Below are 6,429 nucleotides of genomic sequence, written 5' to 3'. Positions count from 1 at the left end.
TAGAGGTACAAACCCATTTGATGGAATCATTCGCACACAATTTCAACACCACCCCTCCTTCTCCAAGGGGAATAGACAAACCCATTAGGGGTGGGCCTGATTCGGTTTGGTTTGGACCTGTTTTTTGCCTCAAATTGGAATTGAATTCGGTACTATTTAACCGGTTCAATTCGGTCCAGTTTTAACAAAAAAAATTAAAAAACTGTTTGGTTTGAGTTGAATCGGTTCCGGTTTGGTTCGGTTTTGAATTGAATTATTATTACTATTTTTTCAAATTATTATTTTGATATAAATTTCAACTGAAATTTTATTTTTTTGACTTGAAAACTAACAAATTATTCAATTTCATACAAAAAGAAATATTAAGGCTAGAAAAGAGAGATGTTTTGAAATTGAACTTGGGTAAATATTAGTTATGAGATTAAAAATATAGTATTGGATATAAATAAATATAAAATATATTTTCTAGTTTGACCGGTTCGGTTTGTTGAGGTATAGAACCCGAATGGGATCCGATTAGAACAGGTTCGGTTCGGTTTTTTGAATTGGGTTTGACTTTTTGGTCAATGCAATTTTTTTCGATTTTTTCCAGTCCGGTTTGGTTTGGTTGATCGGTTCTTCGGTTCTGATGCCCACCCCTAAACCGCATTTGAATGAGTCAGTCTTGGTGGAGGACTGGAGGGCTCACAAAGACATCGTAGGAGGAATCACAAAGACAATTAGCAATTTCAAAGCCTTCTATTTTCCCATTATAAATACAAAGACGATTGGAAATGGCAACTCCTTTTGATGGAGGAATGGAGGGCAGGAGACGTGAGGAAGTACTGAAAGAACGAGAGGCTACAATCTAAGGGACGCTAGGGTTAATTTTATTGTTTTAGTTTTTGAAGATTATTGATTTGTAAAATAAATACAAATATAATCCATATGGAAGAGTTCATTAATTGACATGACATAACCACATCAGTTGTCATATAAAGTGGTCGGCTAATGTGGTCGATCTTGTGTGTCCAAAAAACATTACTCATATTTTAAAGCTTAAAGGAGGAAGGAAATGCGATAAGGAGTTTGTGGGCTTTTTTGGTGAATTTTTCATATTTTGTATGAATTTATTATGATTTTTGGAAGTCAAAGCATGGGAAAATACTACTAAATGGAAGAGAACGACACATAACAGCCCCAAATTGGTGTGCGATCAGAGTTTCAAACAAGTATCAGTGGTGCGCGGCGACACATGCCATCGGAGGTTCATTTTTGTGTCTTAAAACGTAAAAATATCACAAAAAATGAATTTAAAAAAATATACAAATACCTACAAATACCAAGATCCTACATAAAACAGCAAATGTACTCATATCTCATTAACATATTTGAAACCATCTCTTCCTACAATTCTGGCTTACAGAGTTGGGTGATTTTGTTGAGCATGAAGACTTAATGACCATATTCAGCTCCTGAATAATCAGATTTCCTCGGTTCTGTAGCAATCGTTGTTCCCACCTCCTTTATTTTGTTGTTGAAGTAGTGGAAGCACTTCATTGTATAGAATCCTATAGCAGCTCCCTGCTAATTGTTACATCAATCTTCCTTTGCTGCCATTGAATCAATTTCAGAAAATTAAAGCCTATTATTGATATGTCACATGATTGTAAGGAAGCATCAGCATCTTCATATAAACATAGTTAAAATTCTCATATAGTTCAAAACGCTAAACGAAGAAACAATAGGCCACTACCAAGATAATCATACATCAAATGTTTACTTGACAACGAAGAATAAGAACCACAGAGACACAGAAGTGCCCAAAGAAATGTAGGAATTTAATGAAAACCACAAAGAGAATATGGATTTAAGGGCGAGCATGCATTTGAAACAATATTCTGCATAATAAAAGAATACAATTCACTACGAAAAATGAATGCAATCTTGTACTTCTTCATCCATTCCAAATGAAGGCAAATGGAAAAAGCAAAATCAAATTAAGAAAATTTCTGCGTTGCTTTTTTTCAGAATAGAAAGGGTTCATACAATGTATACATATTTTGCAACTGATAATTTTAGGATACATCTATTGTTTAGATGACACTTGTGTTAACATTGGTTATTATTGTTAAGCAGCAAGTCAAAAAACTGACCTCATTTAGGTAGGTGTGTGGTATATCCATTGCCCTTCTTCAACCATGGATGGCCTCTCCCCTTGTAGCAATTGTAGCCCATTGTAGTCTGGCTCAGTAAAGAAATGACCCGCATAAATGAAGCCAACATCAGAGTACATAAGAACTTTCTTTCTATATACAGAAAAGGCAAACAACAATATCCAAATTAGAGCAACTGGCCCAATTTTAGGAAAAATAAAATAAAATAAAATACAAAAACCAAACATAAAATTAAAGGCAAAAGAAAAATAGAACTACAATTGTAAACTGAGTTCCTTGACTTGTTCAAAGAGTGGCATGACAGGTTCGGCAACAACAAAGATGGTACGCTTGGTGGTAGAACCACCCAAAGTTTATCAGCTTAAGTACTATGGAATAAGGATATAATATTTGGGTGTCTAAGCTGAAACAAAATCACATTCCAACTAATGTATCATGATTGGAAACTTTAAAATACAAAATAGTTTCCAACTAACCAGGAAAACATGAAATATAGTTTCCTCTACTTCTTTTGCTTCGGGTATGGAACGGAACCCTTATACGTCAGAAAGGTGAGAGACGATTCCATCTATTAAGATAAAATTCCAAGGACTTTAATTTCATAAGTCAAGCAAAACATTCAAATTAGAGAGAGATAATTAGAAATGCAAACAAAAGCACCCACATAAATATCATTAGTGACAAAAGCATTTTTCAGAAATCAAATTACATAGTTTAATACAAATTTTGACAGGAAGAACTAGAAAAGCTCACAGCGTAATTGCCACCATCGCAAATTATGTCCCTTTTGGGGTTTTGCAAGTAATCTTTGTAGAGCTTATATACGGTGGTGGTGGTGGTGGCTATGTCGTTGTACCCATTGCTAGCACCTTTTGGCCAAACCTAAATCTACAAAGTTAGAGAAAGCAATCACACGAAGCGCAGCTGTCGAAATCTAACAGAAAACAAACTGAAACAACCGAATAGAAACATTAAGAAATCACCCAACTATGTACATAGAAACACATAATTTAAACCTAGAAACAGAGTCTCCTGTGCATCACAACACCTACACCTAAAGCGAACACATACCCACACAATTGTTTAAACCAAACCATAAACCTGCAATTTCCTTTTAACAGGGCCAAAATACCCACACCTCCTTCTGCATCTCTACCACTCTATCATAAAAAAAACACCCAAACCACAATAAAATGCATTCTACCAAACCAAAAATAAAACCCATTTAAACAAAACGTTCTCCAAGACGGCCACACAAATCATCCCAAAAAATTAAATTCATAACTCCATCTGCATTAGCTGTTGATGGAATGTGAAATTCGAAACGTATTGTTATAAACTTTTACATTGGCATAAGACCCTTTCATGAGAAATAATAAATGGTAATAAATATATAAATCTATTCCAAAACTAAAATCAGAAATTCATAACAATACAAACGTAAAGTTAGAGAGACTGCACAAAGCGACTTTACCTAAACTAAAAAAAAACCTAACTCTGGCAGCTGAACTGAAATTCGGGATTGATGTACAGAAGCAATTGAATTACTGAAAGCGAAAAAAGACAATTATGTCACTCGAAACCAAAAACAAAAACAAAAACAAAAAAACAAAGGTATGAAGGTCACAAGAGGTACCTTTGGACTTGTCCACGAAAAAGAGGGACTTTGATTCACTGCTCGAAGAAGTCATGATCAATGCTTATGTTGACTCACCATGATGCTTCCCCATCCCTCTATCTGCTGAGTCTCTCTTGCGCTGCTTTCTCCTGCAACAAATTGTATCTGCTTTATCAATTAAAAAATGAAAAGAATAACGAATATCAAAACAATAAATTTTACTATAATTAGACAAAGTTTAAGCAAATTGTAGATATAAACGCGTTTAAGCAATATTCAGAGGAATACTCTCTTTTTTTGCTTTCTATATTTGATTATCTTCAAAACAATAAATTTTACTATAATTAACAAACCTCTATCATGTTTTACCTTTAAATCAGTACCAGAGCAATGAACCACAAGCTGTAACAATACAATCCCAAAGAGCAGAAGAAAAATCTTCTCCATAATTTGAGACAAACCAAATTCTTTATCCATAAGCAGACCCTATTTTCAATGGGGTTGGAGACAAAACATTAAAAACAGAAGCGAAATCACAAAGCTTTAGTATTTAGAAATAAAAGCAACAAAAAAAAAACTCGTTTCAATGACATTCCAACAAGGATTCGGATTGCTTACCTCGAATAAGATGGTATTTCCCTGTGCTTCTCTTGCATAAGCTTAGATGACTCAATGGCTGCACAAGCTGTGCGTCTCATCGAGCAAACAGGAATATAAAAAAGTTTATCTCACATTTCTCAACATATTGAAAAGATCTCACACTCGTCAACATAATACTTGATCTAAACAAGTGAAGAAAGCACAATGATACAAGCAGATGACAAAAGTCCCAAAAAAAAATCACGACATATACTCAAAGAATTAGAAGGCAAACCAATAAATTGAATAAGTGAGATGCTGCAGTTTGAACAGCAAACGTCAATGGAAAGCAGATACAATATAATCTTAAGAAGCTAAATAACCTAGTTCACACTCAGCCATCTGGATATTTGGATTGGTAATATCCATTCTATTCCGCTACTCAGCCATCAAAAACATGATTTCCGATTCCTATAAAATTTAACAAGCAGAGAACAACTACTTAAATATTAAAGAAAATCTAATAATTATAAGCAACCGTGTTAAAATGATGACAGATCATATGTCAACTTTATAATATGAAAGCAAAGCTAATGATAAATTACATTTCTTTCGTCTTAAAAAAATTGCGATTCCGTCTCCGACATCAAGTTGGTCTTTTCTTTTTAATTTTTCTGCCAACCCTAAAGTAAAATCTTTTGTTTTCTTTCCTTCTCTTTTCTATTTAGATAAACCAACCCAAAAATATCCATGAACAACCACACAGCGACTTATTTATTTATTTAATTTTTAAAAATCCCAACGCTGATCTTATTAATTTAAAAAAAGAAGACAAAAAGGAAAATTTACATTTTACATCACCATTATTTATTAAATATCCCCAAAAATACATCAAATAACAAATGAATAAATAACTCCATCAAAACACACACCAAGAAATTGTTGAGCATAAAAATCATTACGGACAAAATGTTTAGTTAATTAAAGAAAAGACAAGCTTACGTTGAACTGACGAAGCAGAGCCTCTGCCTTTCTGGCTTCTTCACCATCGTCATCATCACCGACCTCACTGCACTGATTCACATCACAAAACGTTAAAAGAAAAATTCACTCAATCTCTCAATCTCACAGAGACACAATCATGTTCTTAAAGAAATAAGAACATAAGTGGAAACCCAGAAAATCAAAGCCCTAAAATCCAACAAGCAAAAACATTAAGTGAATGCAACGGAAAATGCAAAACATCTTATGAAAGTTTGAAAATTTATTACCCTCTCAACGAGATCTCAGATATTAGGGTGGGTGCTCTAACCACATGGGGGTTTTGGGCGTTTCCAACTGAGAGAACGGCAGGATGGACAACACAGGTAGAGGACAACAACGAATAGGAAAATGAAACAGATGCCAAATGAGAGCAGTAAATAGGGCTTTTGGACCTCGATTTTTGATAGGGAAAGGAAAGAGAGAGATGACGTCGGGGAGGGATATCGACGCAGAGAAACTGAGAGAGCAAGACAGAGATGGAGTTTGAGAGGAGAGAAACTGAGAGGGCAGAGAAAGAGAGAGGGAGTTTGAGAAAGGTATCGATTCTGACCAAAGAAAATAGGAGATGGTTTGAGAGGAGGATGGAGTCTGAAATGAAGTGCGGGAGCGTGAAAAAATTGGAGGGTGTAGGCTGGCTTCCACTGCAACAGTTTCACTTAGGATTGCTTTTTCTCATCCGTTAGATTAGATCCGAGGGTGTTCTCACGTAGAGATTCTCAAATAGAACTCCCCACCAGATAACAGCCCATATTTTAATGTGCCATATTCATGAAATATGGGACTAGAAGCCCAAAAAGAAATATGATAAAAACATTTTCATGACAAAAACGTTAGACACACACACCACATGCAAACTACTCAAAAATAAAGGATGACTTGCATGAGTTGACAGTTGAGCGAGTTCTTTCAGCAAGAAAAGCATTTGTTTTACATTCATTTCCATTCCCATCCGGTTATAAAAAGCCAGTATTGTTTTCTTTTGTAATTAGGTTAGATATGTCTTTCATCACTAACGCTGCGTTTAAAATTGTA

At 34.7% G+C, this 6,429-nt stretch overlaps 1 long non-coding RNA gene across 9 annotated transcripts; it reads right to left on the bottom strand.

The window, feature by feature from the left end:
* Window positions 1,276-6,081, bottom strand: LOC109949206. Of its 9 annotated transcripts, none has more exons than XR_002271737.1 (10): window positions 5,625-6,081; window positions 5,356-5,427; window positions 4,393-4,824; window positions 4,144-4,260; window positions 3,793-3,939; window positions 3,631-3,703; window positions 2,910-3,044; window positions 2,633-2,724; window positions 2,136-2,288; window positions 1,276-1,592 (listed from the first exon to the last, which is right to left on the bottom strand). It is a non-coding gene; the product is annotated as an uncharacterized LOC109949206 (long non-coding RNA). The 9 variants fall into 9 exon arrangements; XR_002271739.1 differs by having other exon boundaries at window positions 2,136-2,223; window positions 3,793-3,923; window positions 5,625-6,079; XR_002271735.1 differs by having other exon boundaries at window positions 2,910-3,038; window positions 3,793-3,923; window positions 5,625-6,068.

The sequence above is a fragment of the Prunus persica genome, chromosome G5, assembly GCF_000346465.2.
Source record: "Prunus persica cultivar Lovell chromosome G5, Prunus_persica_NCBIv2, whole genome shotgun sequence".
Lineage (NCBI taxonomy): Eukaryota > Viridiplantae > Streptophyta > Magnoliopsida > Rosales > Rosaceae > Prunus > Prunus persica.
Note: the sequence above shows the minus strand (reverse complement) of the source record. Positions and strands in the feature narration are given on the sequence as shown.